Source organism: Phyllostomus discolor, chromosome 1 (genome assembly GCF_004126475.2).
Source record: "Phyllostomus discolor isolate MPI-MPIP mPhyDis1 chromosome 1, mPhyDis1.pri.v3, whole genome shotgun sequence".
In the NCBI taxonomy this organism is placed as follows: domain Eukaryota; kingdom Metazoa; phylum Chordata; class Mammalia; order Chiroptera; family Phyllostomidae; genus Phyllostomus; species Phyllostomus discolor.
Window position 1 is genome coordinate 195,199,117 of NC_040903.2, and position 15,331 is coordinate 195,214,447.

General features: G+C 49.4%; 1 protein-coding gene across 1 annotated transcript in view; it reads right to left on the reverse strand.

Annotated features, from left to right (window-relative positions):
* The window catches only part of DPF3 (double PHD fingers 3), a 193,550-nt gene that overhangs the window by 13,589 nt on the left and 164,630 nt on the right, over positions 1–15,331 (reverse strand). The gene's annotated exons all lie outside the window — the stretch shown is intronic.

Consider the following 15,331-nt stretch of genomic DNA (forward strand, 5'->3'; position numbering starts at 1 on the left):
TTTAATATGATTCCCTCCGGCCTGCGCTTCCTCCATCCTCTGCTTTGCCTCCAGGAATAGAAAAACTTACCTGGGAAAGGCAGAAGACAAAAGCTTGCAGAATTACATTATAGTGGGTTAATCCATTTATCAGTTGCTATTTGAATGATTTAATCAGTTTCCAAGTCATTGGTTTTCATCTTCAGGGAGGCAGACAAATCTCTGCAAGGAGTGCGGGCTGTTTGGGGGCAGAGAGGAGCTGGCCACGCCCTGTGGCCTGCTGAGTGTCGGCTTTCCTCCACCGGTCTCTGTGTCTCAGAGGCATCTGCGCGTCATACAGAATGGTTTTGCAAATCTCCAAAAATCAGTACCTTGGCAAAAATTTTACTCTGCCTATAAAATCTTCATTGCCCAAACCCAGAAGGAAGTCCCTTTCTTCCTTCTCTCTCAACTGCCATCTGAACCATCTTTAGAACTCTCTTAAGCAAGCCCAGGCACATCTACGATGCAAATAAACTCAGGGTTTCCTCACTAACAGGCTGTCGTGGAAATGAATCAAAAAGTGAAGAGAAAGAAGGGGGGTATATTAAATTCAGGGGCCGAGTGTAAACCAAAGTTAAATTTCACGATTGGTATAAACCAGACATAAAATGTGGAGATGCCAGTCACAATGTAGGTGCTTCCTGCATGAAAATCGAATAATCTCATGTGTATCGCCTCCCTGACACCCTCAGGAGGCCCTGTCCCACCATTTGTCTCTCTTCTGTCCTCTTAGGGACTCTCTTTTATGTCAGACTTTCCCCCTTTCATAGGGTCTTTAAGCAACCAGTAAAGCTGATTTTCTCCAGCCCACGGTACCACTTGTGATTTATGAGGATGAAGAAGGAGAATGCAGAGTATAATGATAATTCTTCCCAGTTTTTACCACCAGCAGACCATTGGTAGAATGCCCCATTGAGTCAGAGACTCCAATACTTAGAGAAATACAAAAATTCAGAAATGATCCAGCAGAGCAAAGCAGACAAAGATTCAGAAATTGATCCTATATAAAAAGACCAAAGGGACAGAATTTAATTCCTCTGATGGAGAGCAGTTTCTGAGCAGACTAAATCAGAATAGGGTCCCCACGTGTATTTGTTAGCCACACAAAGTACCTGGCCAAAGGGGGTCAAAAGGTGCTAACACTTTGTGGGCCCTGGTGTGCGCAGCTGTGACATGCCAGGAGGGCGGGGAGGGGGAGTCCCACTGCAGCACAGCACCGACTCGGCGCAGGAAGGGATACTGAAGGGTTATGCTTCACTTCCAGCAAAATCCTTTTTGCCTCGCTTCCTACTTGCTCACGATGGTGAGTTCAAAGCTTTCTTCCACCTTGGGAAAATGGCATGGAATACAATAATCGATCACCTTTGCTTCTGGTTCTCATACACTTTTTGGTATTTAGGACTGGCTTCTCCCATGAAGCTCTCCCAATTCCCGGACATGACCAGTCAGGTTTTGGGGAGGGCGCTCTGCTGACAACGCTTCTATGGATGGTTCTCTTGTTTACACAAGCATGCACCTGCCCACCTCCCACGTTACACGACCCACGTCGTCAGGTCAGGGACCATGTTGGACACATCTTTGGAACGCCTACACGTCCCACGCACAGGAAATGGTTAACAACATGTGAGACGAACGGCAGAGACGTCAGCAGGCAGCACAGTGGTACCGCCCCTGGGGCCCCCCAGCAGGGATGGAGCACTGTGTTTGCTCTCCCCGGGGCAGAGTTATCGGCTGCTCTGAGTATCATTCACCGCCTGGGTTACTTCCCAGGTCCTCAGAGAGCAGAGCGGATCCACATCCAGAGACGCTGGTCGGTCACCTGGCCCGGCGTCACGTCTAACTCCCAGAGTGCACACAGTGGGTGGCTGAGCGCCCTGGGCTGCTGGGAGAACACGGTGCCCCTACTGGGGTAGGTGAAACACCACCCTATACACAGACATCCAAGGAAACTATGTAAGACTATGTATGCTTCATCGTCTCTTGAGAAGGGGACACTATAGGTTGCCCCTACTCACTCAACCTCTCTTGTTTAACTGCTTTTTGAGAAAAAGCAGCAAACATTTGTTACACTACAAAACTAAAGGATCTCATACTCGATGTTTCACACTTGTCATTTCATGATTCTTGAAAAAAATTTTCTGACATCGGGATCATCGGGCAGATGAGGCAACCACCCAAGTCCACAGAGACAGGGGGCTGGCTCCGGGATTCACCTCCGGGTCGTCTGTGTCTCCGGAGACTCTCAGCTGTAATCACACTTCTCTGCCACCTGGGAATTCCAGAGGCAAACACCTTCTGACCACACTCTACATGTAAAATATTTCATGAATGTCTTTAGTGAACCTGATTCCCTTAATTCGTTGTTTAGGAATCCCAAAGCAAGAAAAATTGAGGGTGGCCTGACAAAAGAGGAAATTCCCTTTGAACTCAAATTTAATGTTCCTATCACAACGATCCATCCCGGATGACCCTGTTTATTGTCATATGCTCTGCAAAAACAAGAAACAAAAAACACTTCTCCAGATAATCCGAGAGGCTCATGAAGGAACTTCTTTAAGTAAAGCTCACACCATGGCTTTACTGGCCTTCGGCCTGACCCAGCCACGAGCAATTTCCTGGTGCCGTTTATGAGATCATTATAAAAGGGATTTTACTATAAATAGGAAGCTTGCCCAGACTTTGCAAGTGGGATTTAAATAGAGATTCTGCTTCTGCTTATGGGAAATTGAGTCCCACTTTACAGAACAAGATGACAGTGAGGGCAAAGGCCAGAGTGGTATATCTCAATGGCGGAGCCCACAGTGATGGATTCAGCTTTCTGTTGACTAATGTGCACGGGCTGAGATCGTGTAAGAAGAAATACAAGGAAGCTGCTGAGAAAAATCAAGTGAACCTTAAGAGTTTAGGAATTTACCTGGGGCAGGTAACTTTAAAAAGCTCAAAGGAAGTCAAGAATGGAAATGAGGAACAAAGTTCATGAAGAAGGAGGGGAAGCCCCAGAAGGTGGGAGGCAACATTCATATAGCTCAAACCAAGAGAAAGGCCAGGCCTCAAACAGCCCCACCACCACACTCAGCGAAGGGCGATCAGTCACTCTGGAAAATGCACACCACGGGGTTTTCTACTTTAATCAGGCCACATCTGTGGCAAACAAGGCCCCAAATCTTCCATAAAACTACCACCCAGACAGGACTGTCCTTCTCCCCTTCAGCTGCATCTCTGCTGTGATATGCCCGCTACTCATGAAAAGATTGAGTGGCAGGGACAATCAGGCCACCAGCAACAGCCCCTCAGCTGGCTCTGCCGAGACCTGAGTTGTATCCCAAGTGTCCTGGGGAAATAGGAAATAGACCAGAAATGTAGGCTCCTCATGGCACATCCACAAAAGCGTGACTTCACATCCTGAGCAGACGCTCAGACCGCCTGCCAGGGCCTGATGTGTACAAATACATGGCCATGCTCTGTGCCTGCTACACGGTCCTAACCCAGCCTGAGTCCAGCGGCTGTTCTGGTGCCTGCTAGTTAAGTGTGCAGCCCTTGGGGAATCTGGGGGCAGTGAGAAGAACCCTCCAGGAGATGTGCCTCTCCTCGCCCCCTCTCTTGTCCCCCTACCAACCTCCCGGGCTGACAGTTCCCATCCTTCCAGAGGTCTGACATGTTTCCATGGCAACTGGAATCCTGGGCTCTGGCAGCCTCTGGTCTTGCCACCTGTTATTACTTCATCTCTCAAGTGTAAAGCATCCTCTCCTGGTGCAAAGCACAGCTTCACAGAACGGAGGAAAGAAAAGGAGCGAGGAAAAGAGGAAAAGGCAGCCCCAGGCTGGCCACACAGAACACACTGGACAGGACAGGCTACAGAAGGAAGCTCTGGAGACCAGGAGGGTGGAGGGAGAGAGAGAGTATATAAGCCAACGTGGCTTTCCTTCAGAATCAGCAAGCAAGCCTCAGCTGGAGGCCACCGCCACATCCAGCTACCTTCCACCCAGCCTTTAATGAGGGACGTGGGCGGGGGAGGGGAGGCAGCGGAAGGCTGGAGCAGAGAAGGCAGCTGTGCAGAGACCTGTGCAGGGCCCATGCGGAGTGCAGCGAGAGGAGGGTTAAAGTGGCGAGATAAAGACTGAGAGGAAGGCTGGACCAGAGGGCAAACAGAGCCTCGGAGCCTGGATAAATGGCCTTAATTCTCATGCTCTTGCTCACCCTCCTCCTTATGTGTTTACTCATATAAATTATCTCCAAGGCCTGACACCTTTTTCCATTGCTTCCCTAGAAGAGATGAAAAAATAAATCGCAGGGATCCAAAGAATAAAAATGTTGGGACCCCATTCAGGCTGGTTCTTCTTGGCCACCTAATAGCAACACACGCCCTGCCGGGGCTCCAGGAGGAAGGCGAATGATGCCTTCTCCCCCAGAATGCGGGATGACAGGGGGACGAGGAGCCTGCTGGGAAAATAGATGTCAGGAGCCTCTCGCCACTTGACAGAATTCAGTCTTCCTCATCGGCCAGTGTGCTCCCTGACAATGGAGACAGTGGGAACAGAGGACACGGACTAAGGAGGGGGCTGCGAGTGCAGAACGACTCCAGGCCCCACCGCAGTCCGAGGGAGAAGGGAATGCGCCGAGGGCTGTTTCAATGTCTTCGAGATTAGGGATGGAGCTAATTCACCACACCCCGTATTATCAAGGACAACAGGAGACGGAGCTGAATGGCAGCACAAGCCACGAGAAAGCTGGACATGAAGGCAGTGAAACAGTTAAGAGGCATGGTCAAAGGAGCGGCCTTCTCTGAAGAGGCGTTTGAACCTGGAAAGGTTTCCCCAGACCCGGGGTTCTTTGAATGCTCGCCTATTCAAAGGCAGGAGAATATGCTAGATGACGTCTTCAGGTCCCTTTTAGGCCTATTATTTGAGGATTATAATACAGCGAAAGAGGAGACAGAAATGCTAAGTTTCCCAACCCAGAGGAACTCAACCTTTCATCACTGTTTTGTATTTATGTAGGTGTCTCTTCTCCTATTAGCTGTGAGCTCCCTGAGGGCAGGGGCAATGCCTTTCATCTCTGAATCCCTAGCACCTGGCCCAGTGACAGACACAGAGCTACAATAAATATTCACCTAATAAAAGAATGGAAACATCTTCACAGAGACTTGGGCGGGGGGGGGGGGAGGAATCTTCCAAGCAAAAGAAAGTCAAAGACTAGAATTCAGCAGATGCCAAGTGTTCCCCAAGTACTGAGTGACCATTCTTAGGCACTGTGTGTCAGTCCCATTCGTAACAGGGACAGAAAGAGCGAGGACTAGGAGTAATGGGGGGGGGGGGGGAGGACACTAAACCTGCAGGGAAGGAAGCGAACCAGCCGCCCTCCTATAGGAATCCACTCCCTTGGGCGCTTCACAGAAAACCGGGATGCAAGGAATTAAGGTCTCCCAGGCTCCGTTGGCCCCAGAGTCCCTTTAGCCCCACGTTCAGTCTCTTGCCAAGAGCCCTGGACCAGCCAGTGAGCAAACAGGCCATGTTCTCCTGTGTGTTTCAGTGGCTACAGAATCCTTACAAAATTTTAAAATGTGGTGTTAGTCATCCCACCCTTCCTTGTACCCACCTCCTTTTCTTCAATCTTAACAAAACCTGTACTGTTAGATACACACCTTAAGAATATTTACTCCTAAACACTGCGCTACACGAAGAGAAAACACGCCGGCTCACACTGATGTCTCCATCTCGATGGATGTATCTGGTTAGAGTTGCAATTCGCCAGGAGTGTGGACACATCACCAGTTCTGGGGTAGACAGTCACATGATTCATCAGTACCATCCTTTGTGCTCTAGACTTAGGCCAGCAACATCAGGTCTGTCGCTGATGCTTCAGAGAAGCGAGAAAAAGACCAAGCAACACTGATTACTCTTCTCACTGCTGATTAGGGAAAGCACAGGAGATATTTCAATTTTCCAGCAGAAGGTCGTATGGGTCAGTTCATGCCCTGGTATAGCAACTTGTTATGGCCACCAAAGGAGTCAGTTGAGGGGGAAACAGTTTAATTTGAGAGTCAACAGGGCTCTGAATGAAGTGGTATCATTCCCCACAGAGAACTGCAGGATGTCTTGGTGCTTTAGAGTCAGATAAGCTTTACCTGTTTAAGTTGCCGGGATATTACTATTAGAATTCAGTCAGCCCTCTTCCTGTCTTGCCCAGACCAGCTGCTCTCCACCCCTCCTCACCATCACCTCCACAGGTCTCAGGTACGTCAACCCATCCATCCACAAAGGACCAGCATGTTCTGTATCCTTCAGACTGAAAAACAGTACTCAGCAAAAGGAAAGGGATGAGCCTCAAGCCTCAGACCTGAAGATGGAGATAGAATCAAGGTACCACCGAGCTGAGGGAAAGCCCAGCCCGGGCCAAGGGCCCAGATGGGGAACGCACCCAGAAAGCACACCAGAAAGGACACCAGAAAGGAGGTGCTGGGAGCCACGGGGTCACTCACCCCAGGAGGAACGGAACCCTAGAAAAGGAGTGGAAAGCAGGGCTGGCCATCAGATTGAACAATGCAGCCTGACTCCTGGCCAGTTACCTAATTCAGTGCTTCTAAAAGAAAAACAATTATAAGTAAATAGATTGAATACCAGTCTTCAAAAGCTGGATTTGTCTATGGTTCACCTGGGAAATTAAAATTAAATGCAAAAGTGTAAATTCTAGGGCCCCAACCAGGCCCAGTGAGTCCAAACCCCTGGGGTAGGATCCAGCAGCCTGCATTTTAAGGAACCCCCCAAGGGATGTGGATGCGCTCAAGCTGGAGAACCTTGGCTCTAGCACAAGACACGAGGTACACACACACTGCATCGCATGCATTTTCTGTGAATGCTGTGCTTTGTATGAATTAATACGTGACCATCCCATAGCCCTTTGAGACAGACTAGTGTTCTTTTACACAGGTGGTACTTGAGGTACAAGGAAGCTGAAGTGTCTCGTCTATGGTCACATGTTAGTAAGTGGCCACCCTGACTCTGAACCCAGGCAGTGTGGCTCCTGGCTGGCCCACTGGATACTGACCTACCCTGAACATACGCACCCACATCCCTGAAGAAGTCAAATCAGAGTGGTTGGCACCCTTTGGAGGCCAGAGCTTCTCAAATTTGAGGGATCTCATTAAAATTCAGATTATGATTCAACTGTCTGGGGTAGGGCCCTCGATTCCACGTTTCTTACAAGTTCCCCAGCAGGGTAATCAACTTAGCCTGGATTTGGGTGGCACCGAAGGGTTCCCAGGGCACAGGACTTTCAGTCTATAACCAGGAATGGCCTGGGCAAACCTGGACCAACTGACATACCTGAGTCACCAGGGTCACAGGTGATGCTGATGCTGCTGACCACACTTTGAAAGTGACCACACCCCAAGATGAGGAGTTTGAATTCTATTCAAGTGTGATAAAACTTCAGAGAGCGTGGCATGGCATAATCTATTCTACACTTCCAAAAGACCACTTTGACTACTCCGTGGAGAACGGACTATGAGAGGTGAGAACAGAGGCTGAGAAACCAATAAAGAAGCTGCAATGACCCAAGCAGCAGCTGATGGTGGCTGGGAGCCGAAGACAGGGAGGCAGATTTTTGGAGGGGCGCTGACATGGGTGGTGAAAGAAAACGAAGAGCCAAGGATGAATCCTAGCATTAATGCTTCAGGCATGGCATTATTTTTTTATTGCAAAGAACAAGGTCAAAGAGAGAGAGAGAACTGCTAGGAAAGACGGTGAGAGACAGAATGAGAGAGATGCAAGAAAATTATTGAACAGTGAGATGTGAGATTTTTTTAAAAGTAAAACTCATTCACAAATTAAAGTCTCAAGGAGAATTTGTAATGAGGGGTGAGGCCCATAACATCACGAACAGCTGAAGCTACTTCCAAAGACTAAATGCGCCCGCTATGTTACCAACTGTCTACCCCCAAAGTACATTATGTTGAAGCTCCAACCCCACAGAGTGATACTGAAAATGGGGCCTTTGGGAGAGGATTAGGGTGACAGGTCATTAAGATAGAGCTCTTGGGGTGGGATTTAGTGCCCCTATAAGGAGAAACACCAGACAGCTTGCTTCTCTCTCCCCACCCGTATCCATCCAGGAAAGGCCTTGTGAGGACACAGAAGACAGCCATCTCCAACCCAAGAAGAGAGCTCTCAACAGACACCAGCCCTGCCGGCACCTTTATCTGGGACTTCCAGTCACCAAAACTGTGAGAAATAAAGTCCTGCTGCTTAAGCCACCCATCCATGGTATTTTGTCATGGAAGCCCAAGCTAACTAAGATAGTGCCCACTAATACATCATTTCTCTCGAAAAGCCATGATGTAACAGGATTCATTTGACAATTGGCCTACAGGCGAAAATTAAGAGTAATCAGTAGGACCACGACAAAGATCCCGGGCTGAGACTGGGATCCATCACTTGGGGTTCCAATGTGCTGACATAATTGAATGAATAGGGTCCAACTCAAGCCCAATCACGGCTTAGCTTCCCATCTTGCTAAGTGTGTGACTTGAGACAAGTTACTCGATCTTTCTGAGCTTCAGCTTCCTACTCCATAAAATAAGGGCAATAAACATGTGGCTCGTGCACTTTTAACACTAAGTGAGATAATATGTATAAATTGCCTAGTGCCTAGTAGGTGTTCTACCATTTCTTTGCCTCTTTCCTCTCCTAGATGCAAAATAATTTTATTTCTGATAAGGCAGGAAAAGGAGTGACATATGACTAGAGAATTCACATCCGTGCACAGGCACGTTACTCAGTCACTGTGTACATACCTTGCTACGTCTTCTAAGGAGATACAGCACGTACCTTATTTGGTGTGAGGAATGAATGAGATAAATGCAGTGCTCTTAGTTCAGTGTCTGACATAGTCAAGAAACGTCAGCAAGTATTGTCATCATCATTTCTTGGGACACGGGACTCTTCAATTCTGAACATTCTAGTAATTAGGCCAAAAACATAAGGGAAATAAGAGGCTCACAGAATGGCAAGTGGCAGGCGGGTGTCTGATCCTGGGGAAATAGGATGGTAAATACGGGACGCCACACCTGGCTGGATTCTGCGCCACAGCTCCCTCTCGCTGGGCTTCAGGCATCTATCTTCCTTCCCAATTAAACAAGAAGGCCCTAGCCAAGTGGCTTGGTTGGTTGGAGCACCATCCCATACACCAAAAGGTTGCAGGGTCAATCCCCAGTCAGGGCACGTATAGGAGTCAACCAATCGATATTTCTCTCTCTCATCTCTCTCTCTCTCTCAAATCAATAAAAATATCTCAGATGAGGATTTAAAAAGGAAAAAAAGTTTACCTAACACTGAGACCATGTTATTTCTTTTTAAAGGCCACTAAGCCCCACAAGTGGGCACACGATGCACAGTTAAGTTCTCAATAAAGGCACCTGTTTAGCCTGCGTACAGGGACTGGGGTCCCATGTCTAAAATTTAGCAAAGGATGTGCCAGGGCCAGGTCAGGCTCTGATATTTATGCCTGATGCCAGTGAGACCCCCACAGGCAGTTAGTTAGCATCCAGCACAGCACAGTCACAAACGGGCCCTGACTCAGAGCAGCCATCTGTGGTCACAGACATGCTCTGTTGGTCCAAATGGCACAGCACTAGGGTCTCGGCACTCACAATGTGCAGGCACGGCGCCATACACCCACACCATCTCACTAAATTGCACGGCACCTGATGAGGTCCAGCTCTAGGTATTCTCTCTGCTTTATGGACAAAGCAACGAAGGAGTGAAGACACACAAGAAACTGACCAAGAGTGGCAGTCACGATACTCACCCAGGCCCAACCAATTCCACTGCCATTCTCTCAGCCTAGTACTAGGTCAAGAATGTGGACAATCCACAGGAGAAATTAACCACGAGTCCACCTTCAAGGCCAGAGCAACCCCTCAGGTTCTTCTTCATTTTGCAACCTGTGAACTGTTTGCTTAAGTAGTAACGTATCTGAAGAACACCTGTTGTTAGTTTCCAACTTTGCACTTCGGGAGTGGAGAAGCAGCTCCCTTTTCCAGACAGAGCCCCATGTCTGAATTTCCTTCTCTCCCCTGTAACAAGGCCTGAATTTCCTGCAGAGAGGCTGGGTAGGTGGTGGCTTGTGTAAGCTTTATTCATGGGTTTTCGGGCACTGTCCAGAGTGGTCCAAGTCTCCAGCTCGTGTCAAAGGTAATTTTCAACCTCCCTTAAAGCCACACTCACTGCCCCTGGGCCACACATTAGAGGACAGAGAAGTCAAGAGACAACATCTGTCGGATCTTTCCTATCAGCATGGCAATGACATCATGTGCTTCTTTTAGATAATTTGCCCATTATCAGACTAATTTTCGTATTATCTCATCAGCCGACATTACCCTTAATCAACTTGGCTGTCCTCTGTCAGTTCCACAGAGCACGGCTTGCCCTGCAAAGGTGCCCTACAGTGAGACCTGTTCTTCCCTCCCAGACAGGGGGAGCCCGTGTGCCGGCACCCCGCCACTACACAGAAGATAAGACCTTCCGGGACCCAGGTCAGCCCAGCTTCCATTGCATGAACCTGAAAGTAACTTCAAATAAATTTTACAGACACATGCATCTTTTTAAAAAACATTTCCCTCTTAGGAGCTCCAAGTATGTTATAGAGAGCACATTATACTCATTTATGCTATGAAATAAAAGAGCTATACCATTTAATAGTTAAGAGTATGCCAAACAGATTTCTTCACAAATTACTGGTTCTTATCCTCTAGTAATTGCAGCAGTGGCTCTCCACTTCCTAGAGGACTAAGACTACACACAGAAGACACTTCCAACTGAGGCCCTGCCTGCACTTCTACCACTTTTCCACTGTGGTCGTATAAACTGTCACTGATGGACTGGTGCACCATGCTATTTCATACCTTCCTGCCCTTGTACATAGAGCTACCTCCACCTGGGAAGCCCTCCACCTCCTGAAAAATTCCTTCTCATTCTTCAGGTGCTACCTTGAATGTCACCTCCTCAGTGCAGCCTTTGCAAATCCCCTAATGCAGTGGGTTCTCAAGCTCTAGTGGCACCAGAATGCTCTGAAGGGCTTCTTAAAACATAGGCTGTTGGTCCCCACCCTCCGTGGCTCTACTTCGGGAAGCCTGCTGGAGTCAAGAACGTGCATTTCCAAGTTCCCAGGTGATGCTGCTGCTACACTAAGAGCACAACTACCCTATGGAGGAGACAGTGTGCCTTTGAGCCCCTGGCTCCTTCACCATGCTGCGCACTCCTACTGCAGACTGGGTGCTCCTCAAGGACACCCAGGACACAAGGCAGCACTCTGTACATGGCTGCTAACCCCATGGATCGATGGATGGATGGATGGATGGATGCACGGACGGACGGAGGGTCAGGCGCACTGACAAATGTATGGGTTAGACTGAATTTATTTACATAGCTTTTCCATCCAGGTTCAGGGTCTCATAAATGCTCACACCCACCCTACCCCACCCCCAAAATACCTTCAAAACATCACCTGTAACAGATTCACACTGTACAGATAAGGTAAAAAGAAATTCAAGAAGAGTTTTGACCTTGTGTCAAAGGAGTTTTGAGTTGTAATCTAGCACTCTTTCTGCCACCCTGCCTCCCCTCGGGCTGTTCACCAAGGCGACATTTAAAGAGTCACAACAGAACACCCCTGAGCGGCACCTCGCAGAATCCTAACCTGCCCAAGCACTCCCTCATTTTATATACACACACACGATGGACTGATTTCATTTACAGAAAGTAGATGAATGTGGTAAGGGAAATGAACGAAGAAGGAAGAATCCAAACTCACACGAGGAGGGAAGAGCAGCAGCTCAGGTGGGGAAGACCCCATCAGAAAAGTACCAGCTCCCGAGTGGGAGCGTCTGAGCTCTGAGCAGCCATGGGGCGCCCTGTCGTTGAGGCAGACGGGCAGGGGCACAGAGGAAAGGGCACGAGCCCACAGGAGGAAGAGAAGCACACTTTCAGAAGAAAATGAGAGACTAGGAGAGGAACAAAGGCCAGCGAACATCAGCTGGGAGGGGGTAGGAGGACAGGAGGAATGGCAGTCAGCTGCTGAGCTGGCAGCACAGGGCAGTGCGGGGGTGGGGGAAGGTCAATGCCAGCTCCAGCACTTCGCTCTGCCCTTTCAGCAGCAGCAGGCGCAGGGATGAGGGATGGGCTCCACGGGACACACAGTTGGGGGGATGCAGCAAGGGACAGCAGGAGGACCAAAGTCAAAAGGTCTCTATGCTGCTGGTGGTGCGAGCGCAGCTGCCCACGGTCCTAAAAACTCCTGACTCTGTAGAGCTGTTTTTCCAACAGGCCTGGGCTCACCAGAAGCTTCGGTCAAGCTGCAGCTCTGCTGAAGAGGGGAAAGTCAGCATTCCCACTCCACTGGCGTCCGGGGGGTCCAGACATTTCCTGAGGGAACTGCAGATTAGCCTCGGGATTAAGCTTCACTGCCTCCCTCCCCCACTCCACAGGCCCTGCCAAAGAGGATCACAAAGCTGAGACCTCAGGACACTGCAGAGCTGTCACATTCAATTCACCACACAGCCCCAGTGGCATTTAGGGGCAGGATGGATGGGAGCCCACCCCCACCCCAAACAGTGGGAGCAGCTAATGACTGGGTATTAATGACGCTGGCAATTAGCACTCCCGAGAAACTGGTTGGGGGCTGCGCACCAGAGGGATGCGGGAGGAAACAGAGCGCACTTTTGGAGCGGCGAGCAGATGGGTGGTGTGTGTGATGCAGAGAAGCTGGGTGAAGTTGCTGTCTCTCGGATTTGTCCAGAGAAACGGGAGGAGGCCAAGGATGGCTTCTATGGACAGTGAAAGCCTCCGCCCCCTCCCCGGTAGCAAAACTGAGATTAATCACAAAGAGAGCAGTGAGAAGTCATTAAAAAGGTGTTTGTGAAGGTTCTAGAACATTCCTTGTGTGAGGAGGCCCCAGAGGAGCCCAGGTACAGTTATTCCTCTCTTTGCATCTTAAATCCCTCGAGTAATCCGATGATCCTTTTTGAAGAACCCAATTCTTCACCAGCAAGGGAAGAGCAGCAGAGAGAGGGCTGGAGAGAGTGTGCTCATCGTTATTCCCACAGAGAGCGACAGAGAGGAGCACAAGCATCGGGATGAGATCTATTAGAAGGGTGTCTCCACCTACAAGGAAGAAAGACACAGCTTCCTGGCCAAGCAAAGTCCTCTGGCCTCCAGGTGAGGACAAGAGGAGGGAGAAGGCACTGAACCGTGAGGGTGTATGAAGAAATTCTGGGGAAGAGAGAAAAGTGTGCAAAGGCCCATCTCGGAAGTCAGCAGCTGCCAGGAGGGGACCACAGGAAGGGCCGAGGAGCTGTCTCGGTTCACACGGGGCCTGTAGCACACTTGAGGGGCCACAGGGAGCCTCCTCTGTGGTCGCCGTCACTGTGCGCACACAGGAGAGACACAGACAAAGGAGAAGCGTTCCAAACCCTATAATGTGAGTAGAGCACCCGTACACACGGACTACATGGATGGCCGGACATTTCAGAAGAGATGGCAAGGAGGTGAGCCAACACTGGAGGAGTGAGAATGAGGATGACCCGATAAATACTTTAGAGAGAGCAACCATGGCAAATACACCCTTTCTAGACAGCAACCCAAAACAAAGGAAATCAATCTCGGCCTCCTCCTGATGGGAGACAAGGCCACTTAGCCACTTGGCCTTGGCCACTTAGATCAGAAAGGACAAGAGGGGCAATGGGGGAAAAGCAAACATTTTCCATCTCAAAGACAAGGGTGCCTGGACCAAGGAAACCTCACCCAGAGAGAAGGCAGAGGCCTCAGCAGTGTAGCTGCATGACAGCGGGCGAGGAAAGATGGGCGAGGCTCTGCCAGACCCTCCCCGACGCTCCTGTCCTTACGACAACAGTAGGTACGAAGGCAAGGATCTCACAACAAAAGGCTCTGAACCCTGGAAGTGAGTAAGAATTGAAGAAGGTGGCCCTGGCCAGGTGGCCCAATTGGTTGGAGCATCATCCCAGTACACCAAAAAGTTGTGCGTTCAATTCCCAGTCAGGGCACGTACTGGAGGCAACCAATCAATGTTTCTCTCTCTCAAAAATTAATAAACGTACCCTCAAGTGAGGATTAAAAACAAGAATTAAGCCAGGTGCAAGCCAGGTGCTATGGGCTGAATTATGTCCCCCCACAAATTCGTATGTTGAAGCTAGTACCTCAGAATGCGATTATTTTTGGAGGTGGGGCCTTTAGAGAGGTGATTAAAGAAGAAAAGTTAGAATGAAACTGTTAGGATGGGCTCTGATCCAGTCTGAGTGGTGTCTTCCTAAGGCGGGAAATGGGAACAGACAAGGGGACAGCAGGGGTGCACACACAGGGGGACGCCCCTGAGAAGGAGCAACGGGAAGGCAGCCACACACAAGCCAAGGAGAGAAGCCTCAGCAAAACCCACCGTGCTGGCACACTGATCCGGGACTCCGAGCCTCCAGGATTGTAAGAACATAATAAACGTGTGTCCTTTAAGCCACCCACTCGGTTGTATTTTGTTACGGCAGCCTGAGCAGACGGACACAGAAGATGGTGTGACAAGGGAAGAGTAGGGTGGGAGTTTGGTGAACACCCACACTAACCCAAAGAAAGGCCTTGGCCCAGGTGTGCTGATTACTTCAAACACTTAGGGAAGGCAGCCAATCAACATGTGAGCTGATCAACTGAAACGTAGAAGCGTGACCCTCAAGCCCTAGACTCTGTAGATTTTAAAAGATCTGATCCCTTTGACTACGCGGAATTGCTCACTTTAAGGCCACCTATCACCAAATCTCACGAACAAAACAGAAAACACACAGCATGTCCACAATCACTGTTTCCCCACTGATCTCGGGACGCCCCACGTTCGGAAGATCGCGCTGCCCCGTCCCATTCTGAGTTCACTGGAGGCCCAGAAACCATGAGGGGTGCTCCAGAGGGAGCGTCAAGAGGTGAATGCTAAGCCCTTTTTGACATCCTAGTTTGTAAGCAGAGGTTGAGGAAAGAAAGCAAATAACAAAACAAATCTTGGGGGTCATTTTGGGTCATTTTGGAGCCCCATATCCTAAATATCCAGCACGCCCAGACCACGTCTGCTATATGCTCAAGGGAAGAGAGTGCATGCTCCGGAATGGTGTTTCCAAGGCAGGAAAGCCCTGTGCCCAAACTGTGACTCCAGTAACAGCCAAGACAATACATCAGGAACGTGCTACATTTCTTGGTGACCAAGGACACGTCTGGAATATCCATATGAACTGACACAGCCAAAAGATGTGCCCGACTCAGGCAGG